We start from the raw sequence: 15510 nt of genomic DNA, 5'->3' as shown, positions 1-15510 counted from the left end.
ATATATCACCAATTCGACGAGCAACAGTATCATTTGATAAAGGGATGGACTGCAGTTGTTTGGTAAAATTATCTCCAAGCATAATTTCCACAATTTGAATTGCAGCTTGCAGAATGAGTTCTTCTCCAATAGTGTGCGGCATTTTGGATCTAGCTATTTGATACGAAACTTTGTAAGAAACTAGTAAAGCTTTTTCATTGACAGACAAAGCTTTATTAAAAACAGATTTTTGCTTTTCATGCGATTTTAGTTTAGCAGCAAAAAACTCTCGAGGTTTATTAACGTACTCACTGTGAGTTGTTTCCAAATGGCATTTAAGCTTGTTGGGTTTCATGCTGTCCACCGCCAAAATATTCAAACAAATAACACAAAGGGGCATCTCCTCGCCGGCTACTTTGGTTCTTGTGAATCCAAAATTTAAATACTCTTCAGAATATTTTCTTGATTTAACCTTCGGAACGACGCTCTTCTCCACGCTTGTTGATGCTTCACAATTGTCCGATGCTCATTTGCGCCCAATTAAAAATGTATCCATGGTGGTGAGCTTAAAAATGTTTGATTTTTACAACGTATATTCGAGTTACTACAAACACTATCGAGTACTTAAGTCAAACAACCAGACTGAAATATGGCCTCAGCAAACAAAGCTCACATTTATACTAACAGGTGCAAAGATTGAAACTTTCCGTGAAAGCGAGAGAAATAAGAAGAGGTGGGCAGTGTTGCCATATGTGGCGTAATTTCGCTATTCGTAGGGAAATTTTAAACTTGTAGCGGTGTATCAGCAGCAAAAAATATAGAAATAAATTTTATTAGGGTTTCAAAAAAACTTTAGGGGGGGGGGGCGCGATTAAAACAGTTATGAAAACTCGGGTTGCAAATACTTAAAGGTTAAGAAACGCTGATGTAGATTAACCACACTCCTGGTTTCAGGTCCCAACCCAATCACAAATTGTGTGGTTTTAGTACATTCTACCTGTCTCTGCATGGATTTGTTTCTGGGTAGTCTGATTTACCTCCAACATTTCAAAGATGTCCTAGTTAGATTGACTGGTGATTCTAACGAGCCTTATTATGATCCATTGTATATTATGATATATACTGACAACCCATCCAGAATTAGTTCCCGGCTTGTACTTAATGCTATCTATAAACAAACAGGCTTTTGAAATACTATTAGAGAACAGATATGCTACCCTGAAAGTTAGCAGATCTTGAAAGAATAAGTTAATTAAATGCCTTTTCATTAAAGATGGTTCTTATCTACAGTACTCTCTCTATACTGATGCATTTTTCAAATATTCTGTTAGTAGTATGTGACTTTTTGTTCTTCTTCTTTGGAATTATACCCTTTGCTAGAAACCAGCTGCCATGGTGAATAGTCCCCTCAATGTTTGCCTGTACCCTATATCTTCGTCCCTCATGCCCTCTCCTTAATGTGCTTCTCCACACAATCTCCCCATGCACGCCTCTGTCTCCCCCTTGCCCTTCACATTGGAAGATGCCTTTACCAGACTCCCTCACTCACTTTCCACTTGTTGTTCCTTACCACATGCCCATACCATCTTAGTCTAATTTCTTGCATTTTCACTCACTCACCCATCTAACCTTCTTATTTTTCAGACTCTTCCTCAATGAAAGCACCAAATTTCACCTCAGCATTCTCATTTCAATTCTTTCAAGTTTATCATCCTCTCTTTTCATTACTGTCCATGTCTCTGCACCAAACACCAACACTGGCCTTATTACTTGTAGCTGCATTTGTCTGGTTTCCAAAACCTCCGCCACTTCTGCTTTCTAAAGGAATTCAGGCTTTGAGTGTGACTCGTTGACACATACAGTATGCAAGTAATTCCACAATTCAAATGAGTTTGTTTTAAAACGTTTGGTAAAAATTCAAAGCAAAACAGTTTACACAAAAATAAGAAAAACTAATAATACAAAAGAAAAGTTCTTATATAAGATTTTTCTGTTTACGTTTTATACATCTTAGGTCTCTTTGAGTTTCACTTAAAAGTTCTCTATGTAACTGTAATCAGAATATAAGTTTAAAATGTCACTATGCTCTGTGCAAATATTTTAAATCTGCTTTTCTTTTCTTCTCACATGTACAGCTAACACAAAGCCAGATTTAGCACACAGGAGTTCACCATATAAAAACTGCTAGACAAACATTTTAAGACAAGACAAGGTAAGAACAACTGCAAATGGGCAACATGCACTATTTCTGTGTGTTAGTCCGGAGTTATACTTCACGCGATGCAACGCATGCTGTAGCAGACGCTCCTGCTATGCAAGCGTTGAAGTGTTTATACTAGCGCGCGTACTTTACGTAAATCTGGAGGAATCCGCTAGGTGGCAGTGTGAGATATTATCACGGTGAGAACATGTTCGGCTTCTCTGTGTTGTGAATTGCCTAGAACACCCATTAAATTCCGATGACACCTTACCGCAATATCTCTGAAAAGGATGTTTATTGATTAAATCCAGGAATGTGTCCATTCCAGCAAGCATTGGGCACGAGTGAGAAACAATCCCTGAATGATGCCTCGGCTCATCGCAAGGTGAATACAAGCACACACATACACTAGCGTCGTTTTAGCGGCACCAAATCGCCAAATCTGCATATCTTTGGAAGGAAACTGGAGTACACTGAGGAAACCCAGCTGGAAAACATGTAAACATCGACGTGACTCCCTGCAAGACAGCAGCGCTAATGCTGCGCCACTGTGTCACCCCATGTATGTAATTATTAACAGTATTCATTATTTAAACGAAATTACCGATTTATCTGTAAAATGTAATATACATACTTTAACGGTTTTCATCATGAAAGTGATATCAAGTATAAATCTAAGGATTCTAAATGTGCAGAGAGTTGGAATATCATATATTTAATGTGCTCAGTGTGGCGATCTATTGCTATTTGCCACGGCGATTCGCTGCTGTCAGGAGCAGAGGAAGCTCTAGAAAAAAAAAAAGAGCACAGAAGACAGTATGTGAGAATTTTAAAACGTATCGTGTCATTACGATCGGGAATATGCGACGCTTGAATATAAATGCACCGTGAATACATCTGTATGTCGGCATTTTGCTTCACCACATCGAACCATTTATCAAATATCGAAGCGTGCACACCGATTTCGTAGGAGCCGCAAAGCGTCTTTCTGTCACATGTAGATAGTAAACAGAGACTCTGACGTCACATTCCAGCTTTTAGCACACTGCGCCCCCTGACTTTTTGCTGGTACTGCAACTAACGCATGTGTCGCATTAATTTCTGAGGACCTGCTCAGAGGACGCATCAAATGAACGCTCAGAACGCGTGGCGGCCATGATGAGAGCGCATACGCGTTCTGAGCGTGAAGTATAAATGAGCCTTTAGAGTCAGCATGAAATTGTATCCTCTCTTTGCCTTGTTTGGAATTGTATTATTCACCTAAGTGGGGGCCTGCACATGGAGAAAGAGTATAAAGCCTTGGAACATTGCCCGGCATACCTTTGAAGCTGATGGACGGATGGAAGATACCATCATTCGATTCTGAAAATCCTTCCAATGCAGAGACGAAAATGGCAGACTCTACACAAGGTCTTGTCATGGCTTCCCATCTGTTATGCCGCGTAAACCTTCATTAAAGAATGCTAAGTTATTTTCTCTTATGTGATTTCTTACCGCCGTATCACTAAGGGAGGGATAGCGCTTCTTTATAATATATCTATTTAGGTTCAGGTTACTTAAGACGCACAATTGCAAAGCGAATGTATTTCCAGGGAGCTAGCGCCTCCTATTGGAAAACAATTGGCGCTGTGAGCAGGATTGTGGTTAAATTAATAACCGTATCATATTTATAATGTATCACATATATAAAATACGCTTCTGATAATGACGGCATGGAAGGTCTCGGTCATTATACTACTCTAAATGCCTGGCCCTAACTGGATGGGGATATTAATCCCATGAGTGCAAGAGGTGGTGTTGGTACATAGGCTACAGTGCAGGGGCAAGAAAAAACAGCTGCCGGTGAATTGTGGTAGCTTCTGCTAATCGCATTAAGCAGGTTGGACTTAAAAGTGCAAAATATGATTATAAAAAAAAAGATGAAACTGAAACGACACCCGGGTAGACAACACATATTAATCAGCTGCCGTACGGATGTCCAAAGCCTGTCAGAGAAACAAGTACTGTGTTGGGGAACACTGTTATTCAATAAGTTACACCGTTAGCCATTAGAAATAATATTTTTTAAAGTTATGAAGAGCTGTGCGTTATTAAGAGTTGATGCATGCAGGCATGCATTTACCTTGTCGTCAGACGAGTCACACATCCAGTGGGGCTGGCAGTCAGTTACTTAAAGATGAACAATGTCAATGCCGATAAAATCCATAAAGTCTCGATCATGCTCACGAAAATAATTGTATCAATCTTTAATGGCATACTAGCAGCCCGATATAATCCAAAATACACGATTTGTCCACCTGTTAAAAACACAGTTTATGAGCTGTGCAGCTGTTGCTGTCACGCTGCCCAGGTTAAATGCAGCACCCCCAAAACTGATAAAGTGTCATGAAATGTGTGTTAAACAAATACAGATAATTGCAGGACTTCGAAAATACACAGAAACTAATGAAATTATTGAAGTCATCTTATAAGTATTGCTTAAATTACAAACATGTGTTATAAGCTAGTGTTAAAAAGGAAACTGCAGACTGTGCACACAAATAGCACTAAAATATAAAGAGCTCTAATTTAAATTGGAAAAAAAACAAATAAATTTGGTTTTAACTTTGTAATGAGAAGCATGCCTCTGTTACCATCCTGTAAGTACTGGCCATACTTTAGGAAGGTATTAATTGGATAAGTGTGGATTTAAAATGAGACAGCTTCTCATATGACAAAGAAATATGATTTTATATATATATATAATTGGGATAAAGTAAATAAAATGTCTCCACTTTGTTTAAAACTAGTCATAAACATGCAAAACATTTTTCCTTTCAAACCCTCATCAAGTTTAAAGGAAAAATGCTCTTTTTATAATAATAAAAGAGAAGGGAGACAAGTTCTTGCGAGAAGCAGAATGTGCCTGGTGTGCGTGAATGGAGGATGTGTATTTTAGGAACTATTACGGTAAAGCATATGGTGGTGCAGTGGTTAGCACACTTGCCGGCGATGGGAAGTGTGTATGTTTTCCTTGTTGAGTCAATATATTCTCTGTGACTGCATAGTTTTTTCTGGGAATGCTTTTTTGTTGTGGAATTGTGATTTCCCGATGAGTGGATTCACCTTGTTGTCGCTGAATCGGATCTCCACAGAAATATTTTTCCTTGATTGTTGCTGAATCGGTTCACCACGGAGTTTCCATGATCTGGAGACTAGCGCTGTATGAAACTGAGCTAGGTGTGCTCCTAATTTGATGAAAGTAGTACCAGCTTGCGTCCTGAGAATTTGTTTGATTGTCATGATAAGCATGAAGGTAAAGAAGTAAGTTGTTTGGTGGTCATGATAAGTAAATAAGCATGAACGGAAAGACGTGTTTAAGTGCGTTGAATGGTGAAAAAGTATAAAAAAAAGGCACAACCTCAAGTGAGTTTATAGTACGAGTGATAGAGATCTCTGTGAATGAAGTGCAATTGTAAAAGAGAATGTGAGTATGAGAATTTGTGATTATATTTGAAAGAATGAAGCAATTGCTAAGTGTGTTGAAATGACTGCAAAAATGAGAGGCTGATGTTTGTGAAAAGTTGCTTTCTCCATCCAGTGTGCTGAATGATGTCTAAACAACTTCTGACTTAGCCAAGTACTACTTGGGCATGAAGTGGGATAAAATCTAGGTAGGCAGGTACGTACGTACGTACATATGTACAGTCATGGCCGAAATTATCAGCACCCCTGCAATTTTCCCAAAAAATGCACCCTTTCTCCCAGAAAATTATTGCAATTACAGATGTTTTTGTATATACATGTTTATTTCCTTTATGTGCATTGGAACAACACAAAAAAACAGAAAAAAAAGCCAAATCTGACATCATGTCACACAGAACTCCAAAAATGGGCCGGACAAAATTATTGGCACCTTTTCAAAATTGTGGGTAAATCGTTTTATTTCAAGCATATGATGCTCGTTTTAACTCATCTGTGGCAAGAAACAGGTGCTGGCAATATAGCAATCACACCTGAAGCCAGTTAAAATGGAGAAAAGTTGACTGAACCTTTCTGTTGTGTGTCTGAGTGTGCCACACTAAGCATGGAGAACAGAAAGAAGAGCAGAGAATTGTCTGAGGACTTGAGAACAAAAATTGTGGAAAAATATCAACAATCTCAAGGCTACAAGTCCATCTCCAGAGATCTTCATGTTCCTTTGTCCACTGTGCGCAACATAATCAAGAAGTTCACAACACATGGCACTGTAGCTAATCTCCCTGGATGTGGATGGAAGAGAAAAATTGATAAAAGACTGCAACAAAGGATAGTCCAAATGGTGGATAAACAACCCCAATCAACTTCAAAACATATCCAAGCTGTTCTGCAGACTCAGGGTGGAACAGTGTCAGCTCGAACTATCCGTCGACATCTGAACGAAATGAAACGCTATGGCAGGAGAGCCAGGAGGACCCCACTGCTGACACAAACATAAAAGAGCCAGACTGGAGTTTGCCAAAATGTACCTGAGGAAGCCAAAATCCTTCTGGGCGAACGTCTTGTGGACAGATGAGACCAAGGTAGAGCTTTTTGGTAAAGCTCATCATTCTACTGTTTACAGAAAACGGAATGAGGCCTACGAAGAAAAGAACACAGTACCTACAATCAAACATGGTGGAGGTTCTAAGATGTTTTGGAGATGTTTTGCTGCCTCTGGCACTGGATGCCTTGACTGTGTGCAAGGCATCATGAAATCTGAAGACTACCAAAAGATATTGGGGCGCAATGTAGAGCCCAGTGTCAGAAAGCTGGGTCTGTGTCAGAGGTCATGGGTGTTCTAGCAGGACAATGACCCCAAACATACCTCTAAAAGCAATCAGAAATGGTTGAAGACAAAGCGCTGGAGAGTTCTAAAGTGGCCAGCAATGAGTCCGGATCTAAATCCGATTGAACACTTATGGAGAGATCTCAAAATTGCTGTTGGGAGAAGGCGCCCTTCAAATCTGAGAAACCTTGAGCAGTTTGCAAAAGAAGAGTGGTCGGAAATTCCAGTTGAGAGGTGTAACAGGCTTGTTGATGGTTATAGGAAGCACTTGATTTCAGTTGTTTTTTCCAAAGGGTGTGCAACCAAATTTTAAGTAGAGGGTGCCAATAATTTTGTCCATCCCGGTTTTTGAGTTTTGTGTGAAATTATGTCAGATTTGGCTTTTTTTCTGGTTTTTTTGTGTTGTTCCAATGCACATAAAGGAAATAAACGTGTATACCAAAACATTTGTAATTGCAACAATTTTCTGGGAGAAATGGTGCATTTTCAAGGAAAATTCCAGGGGTGCCGATAATTTCGGCCATGACTGTAAATAAATAAATAAATAAAAGAAGATTAAAGATTCCTATTCAGAGTCTGGGGTAGTAGATGCTCTCATATGCCATTATTTGTAAGTCTGTGTCTATTAAAAGTATGTGCTTCTGTGTTTATCAGCTGACTAATCCATAATGTGAAGCAAATCCTAAAGATGGGGGACACCCCACACAATAGTATAGTAAAAGGGGATCGCATCCAAATTTAATAAACATAGTAATACATGTGAATATCTAAAAAATGCTATAGCAAGTAAAATCAAAAATGATAATAAGGATAACTTAATTGGTATTGGTAATCCATCCTACACTAGCCAGTGAGCCTGGAATGTCATTGATGAAGCCTAGAAACAGATGCACTGTTAAATAAAGCAATGACCCTACTGAAGCCAGAAGGACAGTTTGTAGTGTGGGCAGTTAAGAATTAAAAGATCTGAATTTCAATAAAGTATTATAAGCATAAAATATATGTAACTATAGGTGTATTGTTTCTCCAGATTCAGCAAACCCTGTGACCAATGGATGAAACACACAGCATATTCCTATACAAGCTGCAAGAAATAGTTTGGGCAGAGAAATTAGATATGTTTGCTTATCAATCATAGATTAATGAACATCAATTATTGGAATTATTTCCTTGCATGCTGATTAATTGTGCAAGTGTAAGGGTATAACATCATGTATAATAAAATATTTAAATGATAAAAATAATTGTAAAGTGCAAACAGGCTAATTGTTGCTATATTAAACTAGACTAATTTCTTTCTCTAGTCTTCATATAAAATACAATGAAGAGGGTTTACATATTTTGATGTATGGCAAATGATTATTATTATTAACACTTCAGTAATAATGAAATGTATTGGAACTGAAATATATGTATTCATTTGTATCTGTTAGTGAATACTTTTATGAAGATTTGTTGTTACATCAATGTATTAAGGTTAGTGCTTAGTGATAATGCAAATAGTTGAATAGATTAAGTCAGTTATACATCAGAAAATTTATGTTACATGGGAATAATTCAAAAAGTTTACCATTAGTCTATATAAACTGCTGTTGTAATATCTTAAAGACATTCAAGAGATTTGTCTCTTGATATGATAAGCTACAGTTTGTTATAGGGTAAAGATGTTATAAGATTTTGTTTTAGACAAAAATGAAAACACCCATAAGTTTAAATATGTAACATCTTGTTATAATTTAAGACACCTGTGATGGATAATTGATGCAATGTGTTTATTTTGTTTAGTGTATTATCTTACTGAAGAAACATTTTCACTAGCCTGGTTAAAATGTAGTAACTTGCCATATTAATTTATCTTTAACTGTTATTTTTGATGTATTATATTAGACTGGGAACTGAGAGTCTAGGATTTCTATTAATAGTGCTGTGTATTGTATTATATATATGTTTGATAAAACATTGTTTTATGTTATGTACTGTATTTGCTCTGCCCTTCACCCTTCTTTATTTAGCACAGTATTTTAGTTTGGCCACTCAATTAGTGGTTGTTCAAACCTCTCCAACTCAGAGGTGGTGCTTTATCAATGAAGAAAAGGTGGTGTTCTACAAATGAAGATTTAAAATGACTGTACTGTACTAATGACTCTTGGTCTGCTGTACATACCTGATAATAACTGGTGAATAAACGACTTGCTTTCCCAGAGTGGAAGGAGTGCAAACATAGATTATAAGTCCAGCTAAGTAAATCTGATGCCATGATATGGTTGTGCAGACATTTGTTGCAGAAACAAAGTTTTTATGGACTTTAACAAAAACAGACCATGAAATGTCACTGAAGTGAGATAACAGCTATTGAATGCAAGGACTCCCTTGATTGATTGCTGTATCCAGTGCAGGCCTGAAGTGAAGTGTTCCTCTTCTAAATGGAAAGTCACTATGTGTGCATCTCATTAGCTCTATAATGGTGTTGTGATGTAAGATTTTGCACATAACTTGATAAATATTTTGTATGTCTTTATTTGTAATTTAGGCAAAGCAATGTAATTTAGTGTTACATTAGTGAGTGTTAATCCCCCCTTTTTGGAATGGGTCTTTTTGAATTTTACGACACAGATGGGGGGGAATGTGCCTTAAACCAGTTTGGCGAGTATTTCTCTGCTAAAGTCTTTCAACCCCCGTAAGGAAGCCAGGTTACTTTAACATATGGTTTTGGGGGATGGCAGGTGTTAAGATTGTTTTTGCCCCATTGGTCTGAAGCTTGGCTGTTTGGAATTGTCTTCTATCAGAAGCTTTTAAGTACCATGATGTCCTATTGGCTGTAGGGGTTGGACTGAGAATCTATAAATCTGCTTGTTTAACCACATTCTCTCTCTTACTAACCAACATATGATGAAGACCATCACACCATGAACTGAAAGGACAACACAATGGAGACCACAGCTCGGTAGCCATTTTGGAACAGGCATACGGCCTGTTCTCAAGAAAGCTGAGCAACAATGATGCCTTAACTAGAGACATTTTAAATAACTAACAAGTCTGTGTGCCACCTGAACTACGTCACCATTTAATCAGGTTGTATGGTTGCCAATATTCAAATGTATTTTGCATATTGTTATTATTTATGAATATTATCAATACAGTGATCCCTCGCTATATCGCGCTTCGCCTTTCGCGGCTTCACTCCATCGCGGATTTTATATGTAAGCATATTTAAATATATATTGCGGATTTTTCGCTGCTTCGCGGGTTTCTGCGGACAATGGGTCTTTTAATTTCTGGTACATGCTTCCTCAGTTGGTTTGCCCAGTTGATTTCATACAAGGGACGCTATTGGCAGATGGCTGAGAAGCTACCCAACTTACTTTCTCTCTCTCTCTCTCTTGCGCTGATGTAGGGGTGTGTGAGCAGGGGGGCTGTTCGCACACCTAGACGATAGGGACGTTGCTACCTTCTGTGTGCAGCTGCTTCCTGAAGGACATGCTGCACGGTGTTTCGCATACTTAAAAGCTCAAAGGGCGCGTATTGATTTTTGACTTTGTTTTTCTCTGGCTCTCTCTCTCTCCCTGCTCCTGACGGAGGGGGTGTGAGCTGCCGCCTTCAACAGCTTTGTACCGGCGGTGCTTCGCATACTTAAAAGCCAAACAGCCCTATTGATTTTTTTTTGACTGCTTGCTTTGTTCTCTCTCTCTCTCCTGACGCGCACTCCTTTGAAAAGGAAGATATATTTGCATTCTTTTAATTGTGAGACAGAACTGTCATCTCTGTCTTGTCATGGAGCACAGTTTAAACTTTTGAAAAAGAGACAAATGTTTGTTTGCAGTGTTTGAATAACGTTCCTGTCTCTCTACAACCTCCTGTGTTTCTGCGCAAATCTGTGACCTAAGCATGACAATATAAAAATAACCATATAAACATATGGTTTCTACTTCGCGGATTTTCTTATTTCGCGGGTGGCTCTGGAACACAACCCCCACGATGGAGGAGGGATTACTGTAATACATTATTTTATGTGTAACTTAATTCCTGCTTGTCTTTTTACTTATTGCCTGAGGTTATAGAGATTGATGGGAAGGTGGGGATAAGTTATATACTATAATACTTTATAAACAGTGGTAAGTCTGTGAGATTAGGCATTCTGATAAAGGCTACATATTAATAATACAATAGGGGAAAGAAGAGCAATATATTACTCTACCATGATAAAACAAATGGCAATCAGACTGTTTAGTTTCTGTTCCAGTAATGGCAAAGACTATTTAGTTCCTGTACCAGCCACACGTTTGTTTGGAGGGATCTGCAAAGCCACCAAGCTTTGTCTACAAACCACTGGATTGGACAAGGCATGTATATAGTAAGTTTAGGAATATACTTGAAAGTGTTATAAGAGGGGCTCAAGGGTATGAGGATATGCATAATTTACCACCAATGATGTTAAATTCTAAACTGAAAGGGAATAGAACATCCCATAGTGAAGTTGGGGAAGATAAAAGATAGTGTACAATTATGCAATAATACTGGTAAAGAACATTTATTAATAATCATAGCAATAGATGTTAAATTGTAAACTGAAAGGGAATAGAATATCCCATAGTGAAGTTGGGGAAGATAGTGTATAATTATGCAATAATACTGGTAAAGAACAATTTTTAATAATCATAGCAATAGACCTGGAATAGCATCTGTTTAATTTGTTTCAACTATTGTAACTCATTTAAAGGGATCAGACAACAAAGGGTGGGGCACATATATCGACATACTGTAGTTAGAAAAGTTATAAGTGCCAAAGGATAGTAAAATCCCCCAAGGTGCTATATAGATTCATAATGTAATCTGAGGCTATGGTACCCACAGCACGGGCCCAGTGATATTCAGTTGCAACACTGACTATGTAAGTAATGAAAGACATAACAGGAGATCTCCACCTACACCACTGGTGGGATTTAGTGATCACTATTTAGTAATACAGTATTAAATGTAATTGTTCCTCCAATTGTATTGTAACTTATCATTGTTAAATATTTATTAACGCTGGTATATTAGACAGATGAAACAGGAGCTATATCAGGACTACACCCCACATTTCCACAAAGGTTCTTAAGGAGCTGTTTACACTGTTAGGGGTGAACAAGTACCTTTTGGTTTGTGGACAAGACCCTCAGGGTTTGTTTTTGTCACAGACACAGTGACAAAGGGTGGATTGTAATCAGAATATGTTTAATATGTCACTGTGCTCTGTGCAAATATTTTAAATCTGCTTTTCTTTTCATCGCACATGTACAGCTAACACAAAGCCAGATTTAGCACACAGGAGTTCACCATATACAGTCATATGAAAAAGTTTGGGAACCCCTCTAAATTCTTTGGATTTTTGTTTATCATTGGCTGAGCTTTCAAAGTAGCAACGTCCTTTTAATATATGACATGCCTTACGGGAACAGTAGTATTTCAGCAGTGGCATTAAGTTCATTGGATTAACAGAAAATATGCAATATGCATCATAACAAAACTAGACAGGTGCATAAATTTGGGTACCCCAACAGAGATATTACATCAATACTTAGTTGAGCCTCCTTTTGCAAATATAACAGCCTCTAGATGCCTCCTATAGCCTTTGATGAGTGTCTGGATTCTGGATGGAGGTATTTTTGACCATTTTTCCATACATAATCTCTCCAGTTCAGTTAAATTTGATGGCTGCTGAGCATGGACAGCCTGCTTCAAATCGTCCAATAGATTTTCGATGATATTCAAGTCACGGGACTGTGATGGCCATTCCGGAACATTGTACTTCTCCCTCTGCATGAATGCCTTTGTAGATTTCGAACTGTGTTATGAGTCATTGTCTTGCTGGAAAATTCAACCCCTGCGTAACTTCAACTTTGTGACTGATGCTTGACCATTATCCTGAAGAATTTGTTGATATTGGGTTGAATTCATCTGACCCTCGACTTTAACAAGGGCCCCAGTCCCTGAACTAGCCACACAGCCCCACAGCATGATGGAACTGCCACCAAATTTGACAGTAGGTAGCAGGTGTTTTTCTTGGAATGCGGTGTTCTTCTTCCGCCATGCAAAGCGCTTTTTGTTATGACCAAATAACTCAATTTTTGTCTCATCAGTCCAAAGCACTTTTTTCCAAAATTAGTCTGTCTTGTCTAAATGTGCATTTGCATTCAACAAGCGACTCTGTGGCGTGAGTGCAAAAAAGGGCTTCTTTCTCATCACCCTGCCATACAGATGTTCTTTGTGCAAATTGCGCTGAATTGTAGAACGATGCACAGATACACCATCTGCAGCAATATGTTCTTGCAGATCTTTGGAGGTGATCTGTGGGTTGTCTGTAACCATTCTCACAATCCTGCACATATGCTGCTCCTGTATTTTTCTTGGCCTGCCAGATCTGGGTTTAACAGCAACTGTGCCTGTGGCCTTCCATTTCCTGATTACATTCCTTACAGTTGAAACTGACAGTTTAAACCTCTGAGATAGCAAGCATTTTAAGATAAGACAAGTTAAGAACAACTGCAAATGGGCAATGTGCACTATTTCTGTGTGTTAGAGTCAGCATGAAATTGTATCCTCTCTTTGCCTTGTTTGGAATTGTATTATTCACCTAAGTGGCGGCCTGCACATGGAGAAAGAGTATAAAGCCTTGGAACACAAGGCGTAAACCGCCATTAAAGAAAGCTAAGTTATTTTCTCATATGTGATTTCTTACCGCCATATCACTAAGGGAGGGATAGCGCCTCTTTATAATATATCTGTTTAGGTTCAGGTTACTTAAGACACCACAATTGCAAAACAAACGTATTTCCAGGGAGCTAGTGCCTCCTATTGGAAAACAGTAACACACAGTCATATATTGATACATCAGACTTGCAGATGTGATATATAAACGTTTAGAAAACTATGCCGTCGCTATTCCATTGAAAACAAGGCAAAACAGTTATGTTTCTAGTTAACTAAAGAGAGACTAAAATTCAATTAGTGGAGTTCAGATAAAGTTGAACATTAAGGAAGTTCGATTACAAGTTAGCTTTAGGGGTTAAAAACAAAATCGTCCATTATCTATGTAGTTTTGAGAAACACATTCTAAACAAATTAAGAAATCACTCATGTGCATTTTAAAATGAAACTTAAAGATTCCAAGATTGTCTCTTACATTACTGATAAACACATCTTTATGGTTACTTTGCTTGGTATCCTTTAATCACATACCACAAAGGACGATGCATGCCATTTCTTCCGTGCTGCCTTTATTTTTTCAACTATTTACACATCACATCCCCCTATTAGTTTAGAACTGTAGGCTTTTGAAAAAGGAATTTTAACATTTGTTAGTTAACAATCAGTTTTGCCTTCGGTAGTACTAATAACTAATCAAATAATTTGGAAAGGCGTCTACTTTTTTTACCTTACCTTTCTCTGTTGCAGGAGTCCGGTCTCCTACCTTTAGACTTATATCAAGGTAACTTAAGCACACTCCTTTTAAAAAACAGATTAATGCAGGTTATCGATAAACATAAGGATTATAGAAGTATGATAAATGCATATACAGTACATATTGACATATAAGACTGGATGTCAACAGAATAAACATATAACATAAGCTGGTTGTTCATTTGCTATATAGAGTGCTACTTCATCTTGGCACAGATAAAGTTTTAAAGACTAAGAGGGTGCAGTTGGATGCCTGAATCCCTGTTAAATCTGCTTTCTTAGCTGGCGTGGTGTGCCATGAAAGCCTAGCAGAATGGGTATTGATCTTTTTGTCCCACATATTCCCCCTGTTTGGAAGTTGACATCTGTTGAGTCATGTCATGCTTCAAAACGCAAATTGTCATTAGGCATTCTACCATTAGCATTCACAAGGCAGATATCAGTTATTGTATGCTTGCTAAGCAAAAAGAACATTAAATCTAACTTCTTTGGTTGGTTTCAAAGTCAGCATATCACAATGTTTTGCATGATTTACAATTGATTACATTACTGTACAAATTGCAAATGTATATAACAGTGCTCAACTATTCATCCTGTATTGCTGAGTTCATGCATTTCATTAACTATCCCGTGCAATGTGGTGCTTTTGTTTCTGACATTATCCACTTCATTGGTGTTTGGTATACAAGACTGAGTGAGTGGGTTAGTGTGACAATATATGAAGAATCCACACCCCACTGACTAGTATTCAGCTTGTCTTCCCTATTACCAGCTTATGAGAACTTCAACTTTCCTTTCTTTTCAAAGTTCATTTAGAGTGTTTTGTACTCAAGGGTTAATTCAAGGTTCCTCCTCCAGTGCTTCCTGACTAATCAAAGGTGGCCCAAGGAATGTATAAGGTTTCTGAAAGCCTCCAGTACATAGCGGTGTACTGCTAAGTCTTCAGTGTGCACTGGACTTCTTGTGGAACTTGGATTAAAATGGGCTATCTGGCAGCACAGTGGCATTAGCCCAATTATGTCTGTCAAATGTCACCTTGATCCCTCTAGTGTGAAGAATTGATTAGCTATTTAGTAACCAATTTCTTAGCTATAACATCATGACT

Source organism: Erpetoichthys calabaricus, chromosome 14 (genome assembly GCF_900747795.2).
Source record: "Erpetoichthys calabaricus chromosome 14, fErpCal1.3, whole genome shotgun sequence".
NCBI classification, from domain to species: Eukaryota; Metazoa; Chordata; class Cladistia; order Polypteriformes; family Polypteridae; genus Erpetoichthys; species Erpetoichthys calabaricus.
This window is presented reverse-complemented; position numbering follows the sequence as displayed.